This window comes from Physcomitrium patens, chromosome 10 (assembly GCF_059467195.1).
Source record: "Physcomitrium patens ecotype Gransden chromosome 10, ASM5946719v1, whole genome shotgun sequence".
NCBI lineage: Eukaryota > Viridiplantae > Streptophyta > Bryopsida > Funariales > Funariaceae > Physcomitrium > Physcomitrium patens.
Genome location: NC_143419.1, coordinates 14010629 through 14032500, shown reverse-complemented (window position 1 = coordinate 14032500; position 21872 = coordinate 14010629). Strand labels below are relative to the sequence as shown.

The window sequence follows — 21872 nt, the reverse complement described above, 5'->3', positions numbered from 1 at the left end:
GTAAAGCATGCAGTAGATTGAGAAAATAAATGAATGAGTAAATATATATATATATATATATATATATACACACACGCATATATACTTTTAGTATATCACTATCTGTGCGGATCATTCAAGACAGTGTATTGAATTCTTTGCGAGCAGAAGTACGGCGCATAGCACCAGTAAAGAAATACACGACAGAATTAAAGGCACTTCAGCAAAAGGTGAGTTCTGGCGATTTCATAATGCAACACACAATCGAACATCTTTTGACTAGAAGAGTGAATGCTGGGCTCAAAGCTCAACAATCATCGAACATCAGCGAAAGCCATCCACCTCGCCCTCAAAAATATCTGTTATGCCAACAAAGTTTACAGATTACCAAAATAAGCGAAATACCAAGACTTCTGGTGAACCCTAACCTCATGGAGTTGTTCAAAGTGATGAGGAGCACATGTAAACCACTGCGAGCACTTGAACATTCATAGTACTCTGAACAGGAGAAGATTTTTACAGTCAAGAGATAGAGTCCAACTTTCACGTACAGCAGCTTGAAAGATGACACGGCCTCATCCAATTGATGCAGAAGGTCACTTAGTTCACCTACTTCCTACAGATATGTCCTTCGGGGACCAGTGCTTCCGACAAATAAAACCTCGGAAGTGTAACAGTTATGACAAACGTTTGCTATTCTGTTCCACTAAACGAGTACGATGTCTCGATGCCAGACAATGTCTCGATACCCAATCCGGACAAAATACAGGAGAATGTTATGCCCATCGACCCAAAAACCACCCAATCAGAAAGGCTGTTGGCCTATTATCAAGTCCATTGTACCAGAGAACACTTGCCATTACTTTCAGTCAAAAGTTTTTGAACACGAAACTAGCTCAATAGTCCCTTAGTTTGAGTGTCTGGTCTTGTTGAAACGTCAGAGAGGCCACAATTTTGAGTTTTGTTTTGAGGGACAGCTGCTCTGCTGTATAAAAAGAAAATCCGGTTAACGTCTACACGGCATTGGTAATTTAGTTGACTAACACTACAATCTACACATCACTGTTATCATAAAACATTACAGTACATCTAATTCCTCTAGTCAGACTACACAAGTTGATTCAAGCTCTATCAAGAACCAAGGCGTGTCTGTTTGGCATATGCAGCGCTGGTGGTTTCGGAACCCACGCATCATTCGCAAGGAGAAAGAGGGTGTGGTTGATCAACTGCAATGACAAGGCCAAACGAATGGCTCAATAGCATCGACCAATACCAGAACAATGCTTCTTTAAAACAACTCACTATTACATCTCATCCAATTAATCTTGCAATAATCTGATTGTCATATCCACAAGCATTTAAGCATGTGCATCTGCATCAGGAAAAGGTTGAGTATCACACGCCCGACGTCAGAATTTCCAAACTAAAACATACGCCCATTTGGATGAGTTGATTCCATGTTGTGCCCAGATGTAGCTCCCAAATCTGCCACCACCACCAGAAATCTTAGATGACCATGGCCTGCATAATTGCAGTATCTTCGGACGGCGGGATGCGACGATTTTCAATTGCACACCTCCTTTTCGATATACTCTAAGTTTCACCAACCTCTTGTATGATATCACTGTTTGTCTTACTCCTCCCGGGCACCCCCTACATCGTCAATCGTTACAAAGTTTTCATTGTGATCGAAGCAATCACAAAGTAACAGCTCTAAAGAAAAAAACATGTTGATAATGCAACTTCAAAACAAGAAAAACATTAACAGTACAACACCAATCTAACAACCCTAATGCATGAACAGCATCACTCGCGAAACTACATAAAGCATACAATCATGCACTAAACAGTGCAACCTCAGCATGCTAATATTCGAAAACTACGCACAATCTTAGGATCTTATCACTATACAGGCCAATTAAACCGAACCTCCTTGGACGTCACAAACAAGATAATTGAACTCGAGGTAAATTCAATCAAAGCGTAACAGATAAAACCATGACTGGCGCTGATACGCATAAAGTATGTCAGCTGCGACTTGATGCGATATTATGTGATTGTTGCATCTTTTCCTACGTAAAGAAACAATCAAAGAATTTGACAAGTGCTGTACTTGGTTGAAATCAAGAGCGTTCACAGAGAAGGAAAATTGGCCAAATAAACACAGTGAAAGTGTAGCGAAAGTAAAAAGGAATTACAAACGTGGTGCATTTGGTAAAACATCGATTAATTGTACTTAAATAAGTTTGAAAATTGCACCTTTACATAGAGAAGTCTTATTTCCAAACGACCACTGCAACTCTGCCTTAAGATTCACTGCTTCCAACATCTCGTTGCTGCTCAGTACCCGAATGAAATTAGATGAAGAATCATATCTAGAGGGCTTGATATAGGCTGATTGCGAGTCTGTGGTCAGTACTTTTGAGAATATATCCAAAAGCTTTGTTTTCTAGAATTGCATTTCCATGAAAGCACTTCGTACTCTCACCATTAGTTTTTTCCAAGTCCCCAGATTCATGCGAAGTACCTAATGAGCGTCTCTGGAGATCCACAACCATCAACAACTCAACCAAGAGATTCGGTACGTAGAAGTCACCTCCTCCATCGCATCATGTATCTCACATCGTATTCAACTTCTGTAAGAGCTCTCTTCAGCGGCAACAATCGTTGGAACCTGGCAATCAAATCCCATTCTTGTAATCAACATGAACTTGTAGAATGTAAAAAGAGACAGTAGTTCTGACCCTCAGATTAACCACCTTCACCACAAAGTAGTCACCATTTGCATGACCTGCAGTAATATAATTGCTAACAATTGTAAACCTTGGTACCCGAACTATTAAGAATGAGCAAACTAAGAAGTGACAAGATTCTGGATAATCGTATGTAGGGTTTCAGTTTATCCATCACTTTCATCAAGGACTGCCAAATCCAGAAGGCATGTTGAAGTGAAAATTGTAATTTAAGGGTGGGAATAAGGTGGCATTCGATTATTTTGACTGCATCGGTAAATAATTCAAGCATACTTTCCACATCTAGCTTTCAACCTTGGAAGACACCATGATTAAAGTTGAGTTCACAACTAACATCAATTATCCTATTCTCTATAAAGGATAGTATTATAAAAGACATAAAGTCCAAGAATATCAAAAGTGGTGTTCATTTGCTTTGAGTACTTCTTGAGATAAATGCTACATTTTATTTAATCCTAATTTCACTAATAAAACAAGATTTATATCTAGGACATGAATGATGGTAAAATTTTGAAGAGATAATATGATTTTGTATTACTAAAATAAAAAAAAGTAGACAAAAAAGAGATAGATATAAATTAGAAAGAAATTGAAATAGATATTATTAACTCTAAAGATCTTGAAGAATCTTCAATGAAGACTAGAATATAAGAAAGGTATTGACAAGACTAAAAATGAATCTTGCTTCTATATATACTAATTACAAGACAAGAAAGGTATTGGCAAGACTAAAAATGGTCTTAATTTTGCCTCCATATATACTAACTAAAATATAAGAAAGATATTGATAAGTCTAAAAATAGTCTTAATCTTATCTCTATATATACTAATTATTAAAAAAATCTTATAAAAGCTTTTCAAGGACCATAAGGCCTGTAATCCAAGCATCAAGTATGCTTGAAGTATTTATTATGTTAATTGCTAATTTAAGTTTTACATATTATTTTTCATTTATAATTTAAAAAAATTTAATTTTGAAGTTAGAGTTTTAAAACCTATTATATAAAGAAAAGCCAAAATTTGTGTATACTTATCGAGATATTATTCCTCTCTTTAGTTTTTTTTTTTTTTTTTTTTTTTTTTTTTTTTTTTATAAAACTAAAAACTAAAAAAATTTGGATAATTCAAAAGTATTATTAAATTACATTCAATTACATTTTATATCAAGAATCACTACATTTTTATATTAATATAGGTCCAAATTCTAATTTATAAATTTTTTACAAACCTCTCTCTTCTATATATCTATTTTGTGAAATTATTGTTTATTTATATTAAAAAAACTAATTTGCAACGAACACATGAAGATGGTTTCAAATATTCCATCTATGGTTTAGTGTCAAGGATATGAATTTCAAAAAAAGATATCCTCAATATATGCTTATGTCATTCAAAAAGACTAGGAAATCACTGAAAGATTATTGAATTAGAATGACTATTGCAAAAGAGAAGAAGACTAGAAAGTCTTCAAACAAGATGAAGAACTAGAAAAGCATTAATAAGACTAAAGAAGGCTTCACTCTTGCCTTCATATATACTATCTAACTAGAAACTATGTGGCAATATTTTCTAGGACCTTCAACATGATTTGACTTTGCTAAATACATATTTTAACTTGCAAGGTAAGTTTTTAATGTGTGTGCCACATGATTAGCTTGTTCCACAAGCTACCAATATATATAGTATGTGGTCAAATTGTTGACCAAATTTCTAATCTATCAATCAACTACAATCACGTATAAAATCAAAACTATATCTGTGAAGCTTCTAAAAAGTTTCTTTAGAAGATATTATGAAATTAATCTATATTTACTTACTTTTAGCTAATCATATTGATGATTATTGAAGTAAATACATATCTCCAAGATATTATCTTCTCTTTTAGAAATAAGTTCTATGAGGATCAATCATCATCTTTTATAGATCTTACTATTTTTTATCTTGATTTTGATGGATGTCATTAATGAAAAGCTTCAATCCTCTTTGCTATATTTGCAAGATTCTTTTTTGGCTTCTATGTTCATTCACTAATATTATATCCATATCAATGAACAAGATATTTCAATCTATTATGATACCGCATTGATTTTAAGATTTCTTCTATCTTAAATTCTTCATTATTATCTACTTCTATAGAAAGAAGTAGCATTTGTCTTCTTCTTGAAATATTCATTATCTTATATGACTCAAGAAGTGCTACTTAGAATGTGAGATGGATCTTTATAGACTTTGATAGATGTAATTAATAAACAATATAATTGACTTCTTCAAAAATAAGAAAAGGTCCAAGCCTAAAATAGTCCAATTTGTTATAAAGATGAGAAGTCTTGATATTATAAGAAAGTACCTATACCTTGTCACCTACATTAAATTGTAGTTTTTTCTTACAAAAGGCATCTACATTCATCTATTGTTGTTCTTGAGCTTCTTTTTAATTGTATCTTTATTGTTGCATGTAGCTTTAACAAACAATATGCCAAATCTTCTGCTACAAGATTATTGTTGTTCTCGTTGTATTCAAGCTTCAGTATACCAAAGCAATTGAACTATTAGAGGTGGGTTCAAACACGGGGAAAGACTGGTTATATAAATTGAATCTGTTAGTGTTACAATTGACTGTACTCGAGCTATCAGAAATCAATTATCAACTACAAAATACCAAGGCTTACTACTTTCGTCTTAATTCAACCCACAATCCATTCTATGACTATCAATTCAACAATACTTCCATATTCTTATCCCTTCATCTCTCACTTACTCTCTTTGTGGTTTATATATATTCAATTACTGTAGGATAAAGAAGTTGAGGAAAAGGAGCTTACCTATTATATTCAGTTTCTCAATTCATAACACAAAATTCAATATCTCGGCTTACGTCTCTCATAGTCTGGCATTCCAAACTAACTTCTCACTATTCAAAAACTATCCATTACTCGTCAATAACAAAGAAACAAAAAAGAGGTAGCACCAAGCTTGTCCTGGCTTACGACTATCACAATCTGGCCCCGATCTCCCTTTCCTCAACCTCTTTATCCTACCAAAAGTTGGACCATCGGCCAGCGGATTCCAAAGGTTATGACCCTTTGAATTCTTAACCATTTATTCCACTAACAACCTATTGTTACCAACTAAACTGCCTAACCATCAGTCTAATTTTTAAGGTTATCAATAAGCAACCAGTAACTTATCACAAAGTTTATTTGCTTATTCTATATAGCCCCACTCCTATCTGTAAAATGTCCTCGTAAATATTATTTAGCCTCAACTTATAAAGACATAGCAGCGTTGGCTTCTTCAGTCAATGGCGTTGGCTTACCACTCTTTGAATTGGTGACCTTCTCTTCTTTACATCTTCATCATCTGCCTTAGTGTTCGAGGGTTCTCCATCCAAACGTGCCATCAGATCTTCATTCAACAAACTCAATTCTTGTACCTGAGATTCATGTTGGGCAATTTGGTTGTCTTACTCCTGCAACATCTTCTGCCATTCTTCTGTCGGTTTCAAAGGTATCTTTGAAGGTATTGTCGCTGAAACTGGCATATTGGTCCGCACTAAATTATTGGACTCCTTAGTTAATGAGGGTAGTTTAGTCTCCAACATCACAACCTCTACTTATAGCCATTCTTGCCGTTCCTTCCAATCGATCTCCAACCTCACTTTTTCAGACACCATATTCGCCATCTTCTCGTTAACCACAAAAAAAAACACGATGCTTGTCAAGAATCCCCCTCCTACTTCTTACTATGGTCCAATCAATTGGATCAACTCTCCCTTATTTCCCATGATTTGTCATGATGAAATATCTTATCATTATCATTATTTATTTCCCCCCTCTTTTTCGAACAGAGAATCTATCCCGGGTTTATATATAGTAAAGTTTAAGCTGATTGCCATTGATCCGTGTTATAAATTTAGTATCCATAAAATCTTCCAATTGCACAGAACCATTTGGAAATTTGTCAATAACTCGATATGACCCATGCCATCGAACTTGAAATTTTCCTGGAAATTTTTTAAATCGACTATCATAAAGAAGTACCAAATCATTTGGCATAAAGGCCTTTGGTCTAAGCTTACTATCATAATAAGTCTTCCTTCATTTTTATATAGTTTCCATGATCATTAATGCATTAGCTCTAGTTTCATCCAATTTTTTCAATTCTTCTATACGGTACTGTTGTCGTGTTGTAACACAAGTATACAGTGAAAATAAAAAGAAAGGGGAATTTTATTAATATTCAGTTACCTCGAATATTGGGAGCATCGACCAACTCCAGTGCAAATATTGAGTGGTCAGGTTCAGTCACTCCGTTACAGTCAGCGGGGGCATACTGAAATGCTCCATTCGATTCCAATAATGGGAGTCAGCAGGAAGAGAAGGACCAATTCACACGACGGGTTCGAAGAGCCAATTGGATCCAATTTCGAGAATCCAATCCGGGTCCTCTTATCCAATATGAGACCTGAATTGGCCGGTCAACCCAATGCAGTCTAATTACGGGAACATCCAGGTTACTACTAGACTCTTATCCAATATGAGACTTGAATTGGTTGGGCGACTCAATGTGGTCCCGATTACGGGGTTTGATTCTGTTTCAGGCTGTCCTGTTCTCAGTGCCGTTTCAGGGAACGTTGTTTTCGGTAAATGGATTTCTTAAAGGTAAAAACGGAGGAGAAAGCTCTAACGGCGAGAGCCAATTTTGGATCCAAGCTTGACGGTGGGAGCCAATTCTGGATCTAAGACGGAAGATTGAAGAAATTCAGAGGATAAAGTTAGGGGGGATATAGTTTTGAAGAGGGGTTTTTTTTTTTTTTTTTTCTCTGGAAATCGGGGGGAGTTAGTTTTCAAGCTTTTGCAAGGTTACTAGTTCGGTTTTCATTGGAGGTTTTTGAAGATCAAAGGGATTAGAGAGAGGAGCTTCATGCTTTGGGTCGGGGAAGGAAAGACAGAGAATTTGGATTTTTCTTCTTCGTAGAGTTTTGGGAAGGCTGAGGCAATCGCTGCTGAAGTCAGTATTGTAATGGTGAATCGAGATTTTTAATGAAGTGGGTTTGAATACTCTTGACTGTTTTGTGAAATCGAGTTACGTCTGTGATTGAAGGATTAAAAGGGCGTCTATAGGATTGAGTATGCGGAGTGAATGAAATTTATTGGGTTAATCTAACAAGACAGTCAGTGGATACAAGATCGTAAGTACAAAGTGGTATTGAAGATTAACAGTTTGGGTTGTTCGGGGTTCTCTGTAATGTCTAGAGACCTACCGGCTGAGGCAAAAAGGACTTCGACAAGCAGTCGAAGAGCATCCGTATAGATTTACGGTACATTGTTGCAGTCGTTTATATTCCAGCAGTCAAAACTGATAGACTGCTTGACTATCGACGAATCTCCATACTACCTTCTACAGCCAGACGTCCAGCGCGTTCTCGAGCAGGAAAGCACGTAATACGATAAAAAGTGGTGAACCGGACGTGAAAGCTTGAGGTAGAAGGTATTGGATTTCGGTTGATTTTATCTTTATTTTATGGAAAACGAAAATAAAAATTTGGAAGGATTTTTGGGAGGAGTTTTTGGTGAGGAGTCTTCTAAAGGATAAGGTATGCACATGGATCCGTCTATTGCTAGTTTGTTTCAAGCCTTCTCATTGTCAATGCAGCAACAGTAAAGCAATGATCGAAAGGAAGCTTTGGCAACCAAAGCATTGCAAGAAGTGGTCAATAAAATTGATCAATTTGATGGGAGGAATATTTCAAGGTATTTAAGATGTTATGTTCGTGAAATGGAATTAAATCGGGTTTTTGAGAAGAAAATGGTTGCACTATTTGGATTTGCTACGATACCAGAGATAAGAGACCACATTACATTGATTACGGATCATTATGGGAATTCATGGGAGGATTTTTTACATGCATTGAAAGACGAATATTTCTTGGAAGATGCTGATCGCGTTACTAAGAAGCTGTTTCTGGGATGGATTGAACGGCCCAATAAGAATTTGCAAGCAACAGAGCTACTAAGGGAATTTGAAAGGCAGTACTCTCAATTATCAAAGGTAGAAAAATTGACATTGGAGCCGAACAAAGTTGAACTATTTCTTCAAGCTGCTGATGGAGAATTGCAAGAGAAATTAGAACCCCTTCTTGAAGACAAAGAAGAAGATGAAGGATTGACAACGAAGTGGAAGAACGTTGAAGATGCGGTGGGGTTGCTTACAAAAAAAGAAAGGAGGAAGGATAGGAGCAATATTCCGAAAACAGTACAAGCACCCAAAGCTCCAGTACGTACAACACCACCAACAATGCCTACAGTTCAACCTTCGACATCCTTGTCAAAGAAAGCAGATATGGGTATGGAAGAAATTATACGAGGAATGCAAGATCTTCATATCAAATTGACAAGACTTGAAGAGAATACTTCTATAAACAATTCGAAGAATGTTTCAAAACAAGGATATGTACAAAGATGTATTTGGTGTGATGATGCTTCACACACTAGAAAAGATTGCAATGAATTTAATAATATGATAAGGTAGAGAATTATTTGCTGGAAAGATGGGAAGATAGCATTGAAAAATAGAGAGGATCTTCTTCAAACCAATTTTGGCAAGGGAGGAATGAGAGTATTGGTTGAAGATTACTTAAAAGAGCATGAAACAGTAGCACGAGAAAGTGCAAGTTATGGTGCTAGAGTAGATGATGAAATTGGTGGAAGTACGGAAACTAGTGAGTTTTGGGCTTCTGCCGTTTCTACAATGCAAGAAGGGAAATTACCTCGAGAAGCGTTATTGAGAACTGCAGCTACAATACAAGGTAGAACAGGTTGGGAGGATCCTGTTGAGTCTCTTTCAGTTCATGCATATATTGCTAAGAGCCAACATGAAGCTTTGATGGAAGAAAAGAGACGAGGAAATTTTGATGATACTAAAGAAGGAAATTCTTTTAAGAGGCAAACTCGAGGAGACAAGGCTCGGGAGGCAGCTTCACAAGAATTGCCTGTAAAGGATACCTCATCATCATTGGGAGAAAAAACAAAGGAGACAAAAGATAAGGGCAAATCAATTGCCTATAAACTACTTTCTGACATTGAAGCGGCAACAAATTTGAAAAGGGTGTTGGAAGAACGTATATTAAACGCTAAGGTGGAATTCACATTGAAAGAAGTCTTGGAAATTGCAAAGAAGGAGTTTCATGATGTTATCATTGACAGCATTAAGCGAAAGAGGCAATTAATGGGCGAAACTGGAATGAGTCATGCTATTGATGCAAGAATATGTAGAGATGAAGAAGAGGTTGATATTGGTTACAAGCAACCAACAAATGAAAAGAATGCGTATAATCAGCGAGTACGTTTCAAAGATTCTAGTGACAAGGAAATGGAAACTTTGAGCCATTATACTCGAAAGCATTGGGCAAGGATAACTACTGAGGTATTGGTGAAGGTAGGAGATATAGATGAATCAATAGTTGCTTTGGTCGACCATGGTTCTGAAATAAATCTCATGTCTAAAGATCTTTATAAGAAGCAAAAATGGCCAATTGATATGGAACATGGATGGGCAATACGAGCAGCTAATAACACACGGGGCGAATTATATGGAGCTTGTCCAGATGTCAAAATTCGGATTGGCGATGTTGCGACGGAGCAACATTTCTTTGTTCAAGATACAACGTCTTATCCGTTGATTTTAGGACAACCTTATATCACGGCAACACGAATGGAAACAAAAGTACTTGATGATGGTTCTGTTTATGCAAGGGTACGGAGCGAAGATGGGAGGAAAGCTGTACAATTTCTAACAGTACCTCCTAACCATGAACCGAATCGAGATAGGTTGAGGGAGAAACCATTGTCAAAGATTGTTGAAGGATTTAAGGATTTTGGGGAGGTACCACTGTAAAGCGAGATTATAGAGGTACAAAAGAGGAGGTACTCTCGCGAGATGAAGGTACCTTTTATGTGAGTTTTATTGGTATATTGGAGAATGGAAATATTATGTATAAGAAAGTTGATAATTTTAAAAGAAAAGAAAGAAAAAGATTATATAATATTGAAGGACAATTACGCAAGATAGGTGCATTGCAAGATGATGAGAGGATTTTGGGTGTTTATGAAGAAAATGGGCTGGAAGATTCATTGGAATTGATTACATCTATTGGGTTAGGGGATAATGATAAGATTGTTGAGATTCATTTGAGAGAGGTTTATACCATGCTTGAATCTTTTCAAGCACCAGAAGTCACAGTAGAGACGAGATATAAAACGGCAGATAAGAAGATAAAGCCTGTTGCCGGACCATTACCAGAGGATTCTAAAGAACAAATCGGAGAAGCATCAAAAGAAGCAAGTTTAAGAGATCCAATGAGTATTGGACATCAGTTTACTGAAGAGACTTTTGAAGAATTGAAGATTGGTTTTGATGGTTCTTTATTGCCGGAGGAAATTACTTGCTTCAAAAAGATGTTGACTAAACAAGGTAGATCGTTTGCCTTCGAATCTCATGAAATTGGGTGTGTGGATCCAAATATTATAACACCTATGGTTATCTTCACTGTACCGCATGTACCTTGGAATCTAAGACCGATTCCAGTACCGAGTGCATATTTACCTAAATTGGTGGAACTATTGAAAGAAAAGATAAAGATGAAAATATTAGAACCTTCATTTGCGCCGTACTCTAGTCGATGGTTTACGGTACCTAAGAAGAATGGATCACTACGGTTTATTCAAGATATGCAGCCGATGAATGCTGTAACTGTCAGGAATGGAGGAATTGGACCTATTATGGATGAATTTGCTGAGGCGTTTGCTGGAAGGGCGATCTATTCAATGGGTGATTTGTATTCAGGTTATGATCAATTTCAACTTGTCGAAGGAAGTAGAGATATGACAACGATGAGGACACCGCTTGGATTGGTTAGAATGTGTACTCTTCCTCAAGGCGCGACCAACTCAGTTGCGCATATGTTGAATGGGATGAATAAGGTATTGAGAGATTTTATTCCGGAAAAGACTATGCCTTTTCTGGATGATGTTCCTATAAAAGGGTGCAGAGAAGGAGACAAGGATGAAACTTTAGATACGAGGGGGTGTCGCAGATATGTTGTTGATCATATACAAGATTGTGAAAAGATTTTAACTCGGCTTGGAGAAGTTCATCTTACATTATCGGGTATGAAGTCCGTATTTGGAGTACGAGAGGTTGTGATTGTTGGATATTTATGTGGATCTTATGGAAGAAAACCAGATCCGACTAAAGTTGATGCAATTGGAAGGATGAAAGAGGATTGTGATTCTTTAACAGAGATTCGCAGGTTTTTGGGTACATGTGTATTTTATCGAATCTGGATCCCTCATTTTGCTCACATAGCGGATCCATTATTTGAACTGTTACGCAAGGGTTACCGATTTAAATGGGAAAGTTAAAGAGTGGCGACGGCTTTTGTCATTTGTATTATGGGCTGATCGAACAACACATAGCTCGGTGACAGAATATATGCCAGTAGAACTTATGACAGGTCAAAAACCAATTATGCCGATTGAAGAAAAGGTACTTACTTGGAGTATGCTACCATGGGAAGATGGATTGACAAGAGAAGAACTTCTGGCTATTAGGATTCGACAATTGGAGCAAAGAACGGAAGATGTCCAGATAGCATTGGGAAGGTTAAAAAGAGCAAGGTTACAAAACAAGGCGCGATTTGATAAGCAACATCGATTGAGACCAAAAGCAATCGAGGAAGGTGACTGGGTACTTGTTTATGACAATAGTCTGGATAATCAACATAGTACTTTGCAAAAATTTTCAAAACGTTGGTTTGGACCATATGTGGTAACAACAGTTCATGATAATGCGACTTACTCGTTACGGGAGTTAGATGGTACAAAATTGAAAATACCAATTGCAGGGAAGCGAGTAAAAATATTTAAAGGAAGACATGCAGAGATGAATATGGAAGACCTTAATGAAGGTATAGAGATTCCGCAGCAAGAAGATGAAAGTGATTTGGATAATGAAGGTGACGAAGACGAACTGGACAAATACGTAGAGGATATATTCTGAATCAAACAGCAATTGGGTAAATTGGTGCATACCGGAGGATGCACAGGTTCAGAGGGGGTGGATGTCGTGTTGTAACACGAGTATACAGTGAAAATAAAAAGAAAGGGGAATTTTATTAATATTCAGTTACCTCGAATATTGGGAGCAACGACCAACTCCTGTACAAATACTGAGTGGTCAGGTTCAGTCACTCCGTTACAGTCAGCCGGGGCATACTGAAATGCTCCATTTGATTCCAATAACGGGAGTCAGCAGGAAGAGAAGGATCAATTCACACGACGGGTTCGAAGAGCCAATTGGATCCAATTTTGAGAATCCAATCCGGTTCCTCTTATCCAATATGAGACCTGAATTGGCCGGTCAACCCAATGCAGTCTAATTACGAGAAATCCAGGTCTTACTACGGGTCTTAGTCAATATGACGCGAGGACAAATTTGACCCAATTACGGGAACATCCAGGTTACTACGGGCATCTTATCCAATATGGGACCTGAATTGGTCAGGCGACTCAATGTGGTCCCGATTATGGGATTCGATTCTGTTTCAGGCTGTCCTGTTCTCTGTGCCGTTTCAGGGAATGTTATTTTCGGTAAATGGATTTCTTAAAGGTAAAAACGGAGGAGAAAGCTCTAACGGCGAGAGCCAATTTTGGATCCAAGCTTGACGAAGGGAGCCAATTCCGGATCTAAGATGGAAGATTGAAAAAATTCAAAGGATAAAGTTAGGGGGGATATAGTTTTGAAGAGGGGGGTTTTTTTTTTTTTTTCTCTAGAAATCGGGGGGAGTTAGTTTTCAAGCTTTTGCAAGGTTACTAGTTCGGTTTTCATTGGAGGTTTTTGAAGATCAAAGGGATTAGAGAGAGGAGCTTCATGCTTTGGGTCGTGGAAGGAAAGACAGAGAATTTGGATTTTTCTTCTTCGTAGAGTTTTGGGAAGGCTGAGGCAATCGCTGCTGAAGTCAGTATTGTAATGGTGAATCGAGATTTTTAATGAAGTGGGTTTGAATACTCTTGACTGTTTTGTGAAATCGAGTTACGTCTGTGATTGAAGGATTAAAAGGGCATCTATAGGATTGAGTATGCGGAGTGAATGAAATTTATTGGGTTAATCTAACAAGACAGTCAGTGGATACAAGATCGTAAGTACAAAGCGGTATTGAAGATTAACAGTTTGGGTTGTTCGGGGTTCTTTGTAACGTCTCTAGACCTACCGGCTGGGGCAAAAAGGACTTCGACAAGTAGTCGAAGAGCATCCGTATAGATTTACGGTACATTGTTGCAGTCGTTTATATTTCAGCAGTCAAAACTGATAGACTGCTACACTATCGACTAATCTCCATACTACCTTCTACAGCCAGACGCCCGGCACGTTCTTGAGTAGGAAAGCACGTAATACGACACCGTAATGAATCTTGATCTTCCAATCTAGTATCTATAGCAATTCGTAAACTTTGGACTTCCAATTTAATATGTAATATTGCTTCCTGGCCATAAACCAATTGAAAAAGGATAGCATTGGTAGTAACTTTATATGCAGTATGGTATGCCCATAAAGCTGTGAACAACTTAGTATCCCAATCTGTTCCCGCTATTGAAACTGTTTTTGTTAAGATTTTACATAAAATTCCATTAGTCTTTTCTATTTTTCCATTGGCTCTAAGATGATACGGTATAGTTTTCTAATGTTTTATCTCATATTTAGCCGTGAGTGCTTCGATTGTATTATTTATAAAATGAGTTCCTCGATCACTAACCAATTCTTGTGGACAACCAAACAGTGTAATAATATTTTCATATAAAAAAGTTGCTACTGTACTTGCACTATCAATTTTTGAAGCTACAGCTTCAGCCCATTTTGTTACGTAATCCATTGCTACCAGTATATATCATTTTTGTCTATTTCTCGAGGCTGGTGCAATTGGTCCAACAAAATCAATTCCCCATTTTTTAAAAGGCGCCTGAGCCAGAATTGATACCAATGGCATTGCTGAAGTTCTAATAGGTCGACCCGTTCTTTGACATGGGTCACAATGATGGACGAATTAGTGGGCATCTGCAAACATTGTTGGCCACCAATAACTAGCCTGTAAAGATTTACGAGCCATACAGTCATCCGTAAAATATCCACCATAATTGTCCAAGTGGCAACCTTCCAATATAGTATGTACTTCAATCTGATAAATACAGCGTCACAAAACTCTATCCTTGCCTTGTTTATATAAAGCTTCATCAATCATCATATAAGATGCACATTTTAATATTAAGCATCATTTAAGCTTTTCATTAAAATTGGGTGGGAAGGTTTGAAATGTCAAGTATTGAATTATTTCACTATACTCCGGAGTAATTACATCTACCGCAAACAGTTTCGCATCGGGTAGTACATCATTAATGGATTCATTACTCAATATATTGGATAATCAAGATAAATGGTCCATATTGGAATGTGATTTTTTTGGTCTTACTTGAATAGTAAAGTCAAATTTCTACAATAGTAAAATCCATCGTGCAATATGACCACTCAATTAAGGCTTATTAATCATATATTTTAAAGCATCATGGTCGACATAGAAAACAAATTTATAATCAAGAAGATAATGTCAAAACTTTTGTATGGAATAAATCATCCCAAATACTTCTCTTTTGGCTGTTGTATAATTTCTTTCAGTTGCTATCAATTGACAACTTGCATAATAAATAGGGTGATCAAAACCTCGATCATCTTTTTGGCTTAGCACAGAATCAATCGCGACATTAGATGCATCCACATAAACTTGGAATGGTTTTGTCCAATAAGGTGCCACCAATATTGGTGCTGAAACCAATTTCTATTTCAATGTTTCAAATGCAATTGTACATTCCTTTGTCCAAAATAGACTGATCTCATTGGTTGGTAGTTTCTTCAAGAAATTTGTCAAGGAAAGGTATATAACTGCAAATAGATAGATAAATCATCAATAATAACTAACATGGCCGACAAATGTTCAAACACCTGTAATAGTATCTGGTCACTTTAATTCTACTATAATCTTTATTTTATCCAGATCTATAGCAATGCCTGCCATCGAAACTATATGACCCAACAATTACCAAAAAATACACCAAATTGGCATTTTTTTGAATTTAAAGAAATTTCATATTTGGCACATTGATTCAAACATTGACCTAGACATTCTAAATGCCTAGCTCTCGTACTAAATGTACAAAAATCATCTAGAAATATTTCCATTGAAATTCGTAGATAATCTTGGAATGCTTGCATCATTATTCTTTGAAATGTAGCCGGTGCATTACAAAGCCCAAACGACATAACCTTATAGGCAAAGGTCCCCCAATCCATAGTAAAAGTAGTTTTTAACTGGTCTTTTTTTGCAATCTTAACTTGATTATAACCGGAGAATCCATCAAGAAATGAATAACATTCATGTCTAGCAACAACATCCAATATATTATCCGTGAATGGTAAGGAAAAATAACCCTTCTTGATAACTGCATTTAATTTATAAAAATCTTGATAGATAGAAACTTTTCTATTCTTTTTTGGTACCATAATAATTGGTGAAATCCATTTAGTGAAAGGAACTAGATAGATAAATCTAACCTCTAAGAGTTTATCCAGCTCTTCTTTTATCATAAGTGAGTATTTTGGATTAAGTCGATGTTGTCTTTGGTGTTCTGGTGTAGAGTTCTCCTCCAATATAATTTGATGCTCACAAACTTCAGCTAAAATTCCTTTCAAATCCGCATACGATCATGCAAAAGCAGTTTTATGCATTAAAAAATAATCCACCCAAATTTCTTTCTCCTTGTCTTTTATACGGTCATAAATTTGAATGATTTGGGGAGCCTCTTCTGTACCTAAATTAATTGATTGACATCGTGGAATTTTAGGAGTCTCTAGAATAATGTTCTGCTCAATTCCAAAATCTTTCATAAAATTCGACAAATTAGAACTTTTCAACTCTAGTTTCATAGCACTAACGTGATTAACATCTTGTCTATTCATCCAATATGCAATCATATGATCAGAATCGTGAATAACATCTGGAGGAACTAAGTACTCTCTTGGTTCCCTACATTGGTATTTCATTCTAGTGTGCTCAACAACTTGCCTTGTATCAACATAAATTGAGTCAAGTGTACCAATTTCTTCTTGTGTAGACTCATCTTCACAATCCGACGTGAATTCTAAATTGGCAACTTGAGTTTCTCTATGATATTTGACAGGGTATATTTGAAGCACATTTTTATCATTACCTTTCCCAATTTTCAATGTACTATGGCCCCAGTCATTTTGAGCTTTAGCTTGATAAAACCATGGTCGTCCTAATAAAATTGGATATGACAATATGGAGCTTCATAATCAAAAAATAATATAATCAATTTTGTTGGTAATCCCCGCAATTACTATATCAATACTTTGTAAAATATCCATAGGTTTAACTTAACTGGAGTCAGCCATTCTCAAAACTACTGTAGTATGCAATAAGTGATCCAAACCCAACTCCTCCATTGTAGTGGCATTCATAAGATTTACACTAAATCCTCTGTCTACTTGCACTCCCGATAATAACACTCCATCAATTGAGACATCAATCATTGGTGCACCCAGATCGGGATTCAAACTTACTTTATTTCAAGATCTGCGACAAATTAATGAAGAATTCAAGATAGTTCGACACTTAGGTGCTACCGCTAATAGTTGCTTCATAAAGATTGTGGGCTATATGGTATCCAAATCTTTTAGAATATCATATGGTTCTGTATTAGTGGTAATTCCCAATGTCCGTTTCTTCTTCCCAGTCCTAGACACCGATGTAGGTAGATTAGTTTTTTCTATATTAGAAATTGGTAAAGCTACTAGAACTGAATTTGACGAAGCCTGTAAAATTGGTTCTTTCAACGGATAAGATTGTTCTCCCAATTGGACTGATATTGGTTCTTTAGAATTGATGCCTCTTAGAGGATCTTTCAATGAAAAGGATATTTTCCAAAATTGTGTAGAGAATGAAACAGCTCTACACGGAATCGAAGCCTCCGTAATTGGTACCTCATTGGGATGTACAACCGATTCAGATCTTATACTGAGTAAGGGACCCATGTTAGGACCTCGATTGGATTGCCCCATAATTGGTTTCAATTGGTCCTTCGCTTCAAGGTCACACAAATGTTGAATTGATTCTTTCTCCTTTTAATGACTTCTTGTATGGACAGCTTGGACTACTTCTACCCGATCAACTTGTGATTCTTCTATCCCATTATTTTTTTCCTCTACAATTTGCATAGTCGATTATATCTTCTAATCATGATTATTAGGATTAAATGGAATATTACATTGATAATGAAAATAACCCGATTGCTTGTAATTTCCACATACTGGAGCATATTCATCTATAAACCTTAGATTAAGGCATTCACTAGCATAATGACCAATTTGTCGGCACCGGTAGCAACATAGTGGTTTTCAACCCATACGGTCAGGTACATTTGGAGTCTCCACTAGAATATATCTACTAGGCCGATTCTAGATAGCCATAGTAAATGATCCTGGCTAACCAGTTGCTACTGGTCGAGAATTGGACTGCTAAATTGGTATAGTTTGGAGATTACCCTCTTGATTATTTCCACTGTTCTGCATCTTTGTTCCATAAATCAGATTATAATTAGTATTTTGAAAATTTCCAAAGCCATGATTATGTCGATTTGAGCAATTACTATTCCAACCACCCATATTTCCAGTCTATATTTGATTAATATCCCATTGAGTTAGTTGTATCATTTGGTTATTGAACTATTGTTGCCTTTATAAATGCTAGCAGTTTTGGATAGGGTGCTTTCTTCCACAAAATATACATTGAACATCCATTTGTCCGGGTGATGGACATTCCATATCAAAATGACCTTGTTCCTTACAATTATTACATCATACATTAGGTCTCGTATTGGAAGGCTTATGTCATTTTTCCTTGTCTTTAGCCAAATTTACAGCCAATTCTTCCATCTTTTTTGTTAGATTTAATAACAAGGCTTCATTTGGATCTTTAACAGTCGCATTTGTCAGCAACTCCAGTTGTTGATAGGTTGGCGATGTACAATAAGGTGTCATTGTTATTAGCACTATTGCTTGGAGTGGTGTAGCATTAATTGATTTTTGCAACATAACATTCTGCATATTGGAGTCAGCCATTTGTGGATAATTATCCATCGACACATTTTTTGATTATATTTGTTGGCTTCCTGAACTTGGAATCATTGTAGCCCCTATTGTTAACAATTGATGATAATGACATTCTTCCCACACTTTTTCTCGTGCCAACGATGCCTCTACCATAGCTAGTCAAGCCTCTTTTACAAAAAATTTTAATTCTGATAGATGCAAATCATTGATTAATATTGACAATATAAACGCATTTGGCATTTGATTATTTATCCATTTATGAAGTATATCCACGACCTGGCCATAATAGGACTCTATTGATTCTCTCGCAAACATCCTACTATTCATAAAACTTTCTCTAAGCCGATCTTCAAATCCAATTGGTCTAAAATGGGTTAAGAAGGCATTCTTCATGGCCTCCCAATTGGGAAATCTATCCATTGGTTGTCGAATATACCATTCAAAAGCTGTATCTTTTAAAGTTGCTAGCAACCATCTCAACCAAATGTCTTCAATTCTATCATTATTAGCCACACAGGTTGTCAAAAATTGAGATATATGGTGATCGGGATCAGAGTGTGGCCAACCACTAAAAGTAGGTAATGGTGCCACACTTGTAGTTCGGTCTCCTACTGCTCCCATTTGTATTGCAATTGGTACTTCTGGTACTCCCGCAGCCATTGGTATTATCACTAGTCTCTTTGCTATTTGAATTTGAATTTTTCTTCCTTTGATTTTACTTGGATCTATAATTCCTTTTTGTCGTTCTCGTAGGAGATTTCTTATGCATAATTGCTCTTGTCTTTCTTTTGCTTATCGATTAATTCTTTGATAATCCTCCCTTTCATGATTATCACTCAGAATCTTTCATTCTTCTTTACAAAATCAATACTGCCTTGAATTATAACTCACATATTTGTAATCCTAAAATTGGTTCTTCTCTTGTTCTCATTCAACATATAATTCCATGTCCCATACAATCAATTTCTAACATTTCATATTGTTATCATTTTTCCAACAGTGGAGCCAAAATGTTGTTCTTGTTGTGTTCAAGCTTCAATATACCAAAGCAATTGAACTAATAGAGGTGGGTTCAAATACGGGGAAAGATTGGTTATATAAATTGGGCATGTTAGTGTCACAATTGACTATACTCGAGCTATCAGAAATCAATTATTAACTACAAAATACCAAGGCTTACTACTTCCGTCTTAATTCAATCCACAATCCATTCTACGACTATCAATTCAACAATACTTCCATATTCTTATTCGTTCATCTCCTACTTACTCTCTTTGTGGTTTATATATATATTCAATTACTGATCTCTAGTTTACCTATTATATTCAGTTTTTCAATTCATCACACAGAATTCAATATCTCGGCTTACGTCTTTCACAGTCTGGCACTCCAAACTAACTTCTCAGTATTCAAAAACTATCCATTACTCGTCAATAACAAAGAAACAAAAAAGAGGTAGCATCAAGCTTGTCCTGGCTTACGACTATCACACTCTAGCCCCAATCTCCCTTTTGTCAACTTCTTTATCCTACCAAAAGATGGACCATCAGCTAGCGGATTCCAAAGGTTATGACCCTTTGAATTCTTAACCATTTATTCCACTAACAACCTATTGTTACCAACTAAACTACCTAACTATCAATCTAATTTTCAAGGTTATCAATAACCAACCAGTAACTTACCACAAAGTTTATTTGCCTATTCTACAGTTATGAACTTTTAAAAAGTCAAATATATTAAGTCATAGATGATAACTATAATTGATAAAAAAAATTATATTTATTGAGTAAAAAAATATATCAAATTATTATATACAAACTTTTCAATGGTAAAAGAATTGTCTAATCATCTTAATGAGAGTTGATGATATACTTCAAATATTGCTCCAAAACTTGATTCATCTATTTTTTTTGTCCATTAGTTTAAAGAAAAAAAATCAAAGAAAATTTTATATCCATCTTTAAAATCTTAAGAAAGATTTTCTAAAATCTTAGTACAAGTTGACTCCTTCTATTTGATATAATATTATTATGTAATTTATAATAGCAATAGATATTGTTAAGAAAAAGCTTGGCTATTTTTTTATATCTGATATATTTTGTATATAGTACAAAATGTGCTATTTTGATAAATAATCTACTATCACAAATATACAATCATACAAACTTGAGATTGAGAGATTTGTAATAAAATCTATAAAAATAGAAAATCATGGTTGTTCTGGAATAGGTAATGGCTAAAGAATTCTATAAGGTCGATGACAAGGAGGCTTAGATCTTAAATAAATATCACATAATTGTATGAAGTCTTTGACTACCTTTCACATTTTAGACGACCAAAAATTTCTAGATATTAGCTCCAATGTCTTGTTATATCTAAAATATCCAACTATTAAAAAGTTATGATGAACTTAAAGAACATGTAATTATATTTTGCCTTTTGAAATGTAAGATCGCCCCTTGAAAGAAAATGGATTATTTTTAAATTTAAACTTAGAAGTATCATGAAACTTGGAAGAATTACTCTTAATATTATAAATAAGAGGATTAAAAGACATACTTGATTAAACTTGCTTGAAAAAGATTAAATCAATAGTTAATGTTGATTTTATTGTTCAAAGATTAAAATACTCTAACTTTAAGAAAATTATCTTTGTTGATCAAAAGATGCATCTCTTTCTTTTGGTGTAAGATAAGAATCTCTAAAAAAAAAGTATGACAAAATTTGTTGTTTTTTGAATTGATGAGTGATCTTGAAATCAAATCTTAATAAAAACATGTTCCAATGAGCTTGGTGACAATTCAAAATACATATCAACATGAAGTACTTGAGATACTTATAATTTATATATATAATGATTAGGCTCAAAGTACTTTCTAAATAATAGCACCATTCTTGAAATTA

General features: G+C 35.6%; 1 long non-coding RNA gene across 1 annotated transcript; it reads right to left on the bottom strand.

Annotated features, from left to right (window-relative positions):
* Window positions 1-473: 473 nt before the first annotated feature.
* LOC149988297 (uncharacterized) lies at window positions 474-3271 on the bottom strand. The gene is made up of 2 exons (XR_016505208.1): window positions 1588-3271; window positions 474-1464 (listed from the first exon to the last, which is right to left on the bottom strand). It is a non-coding gene; the product is annotated as an uncharacterized LOC149988297 (long non-coding RNA).
* Window positions 3272-21872: the final 18601 nt, after the last annotated feature.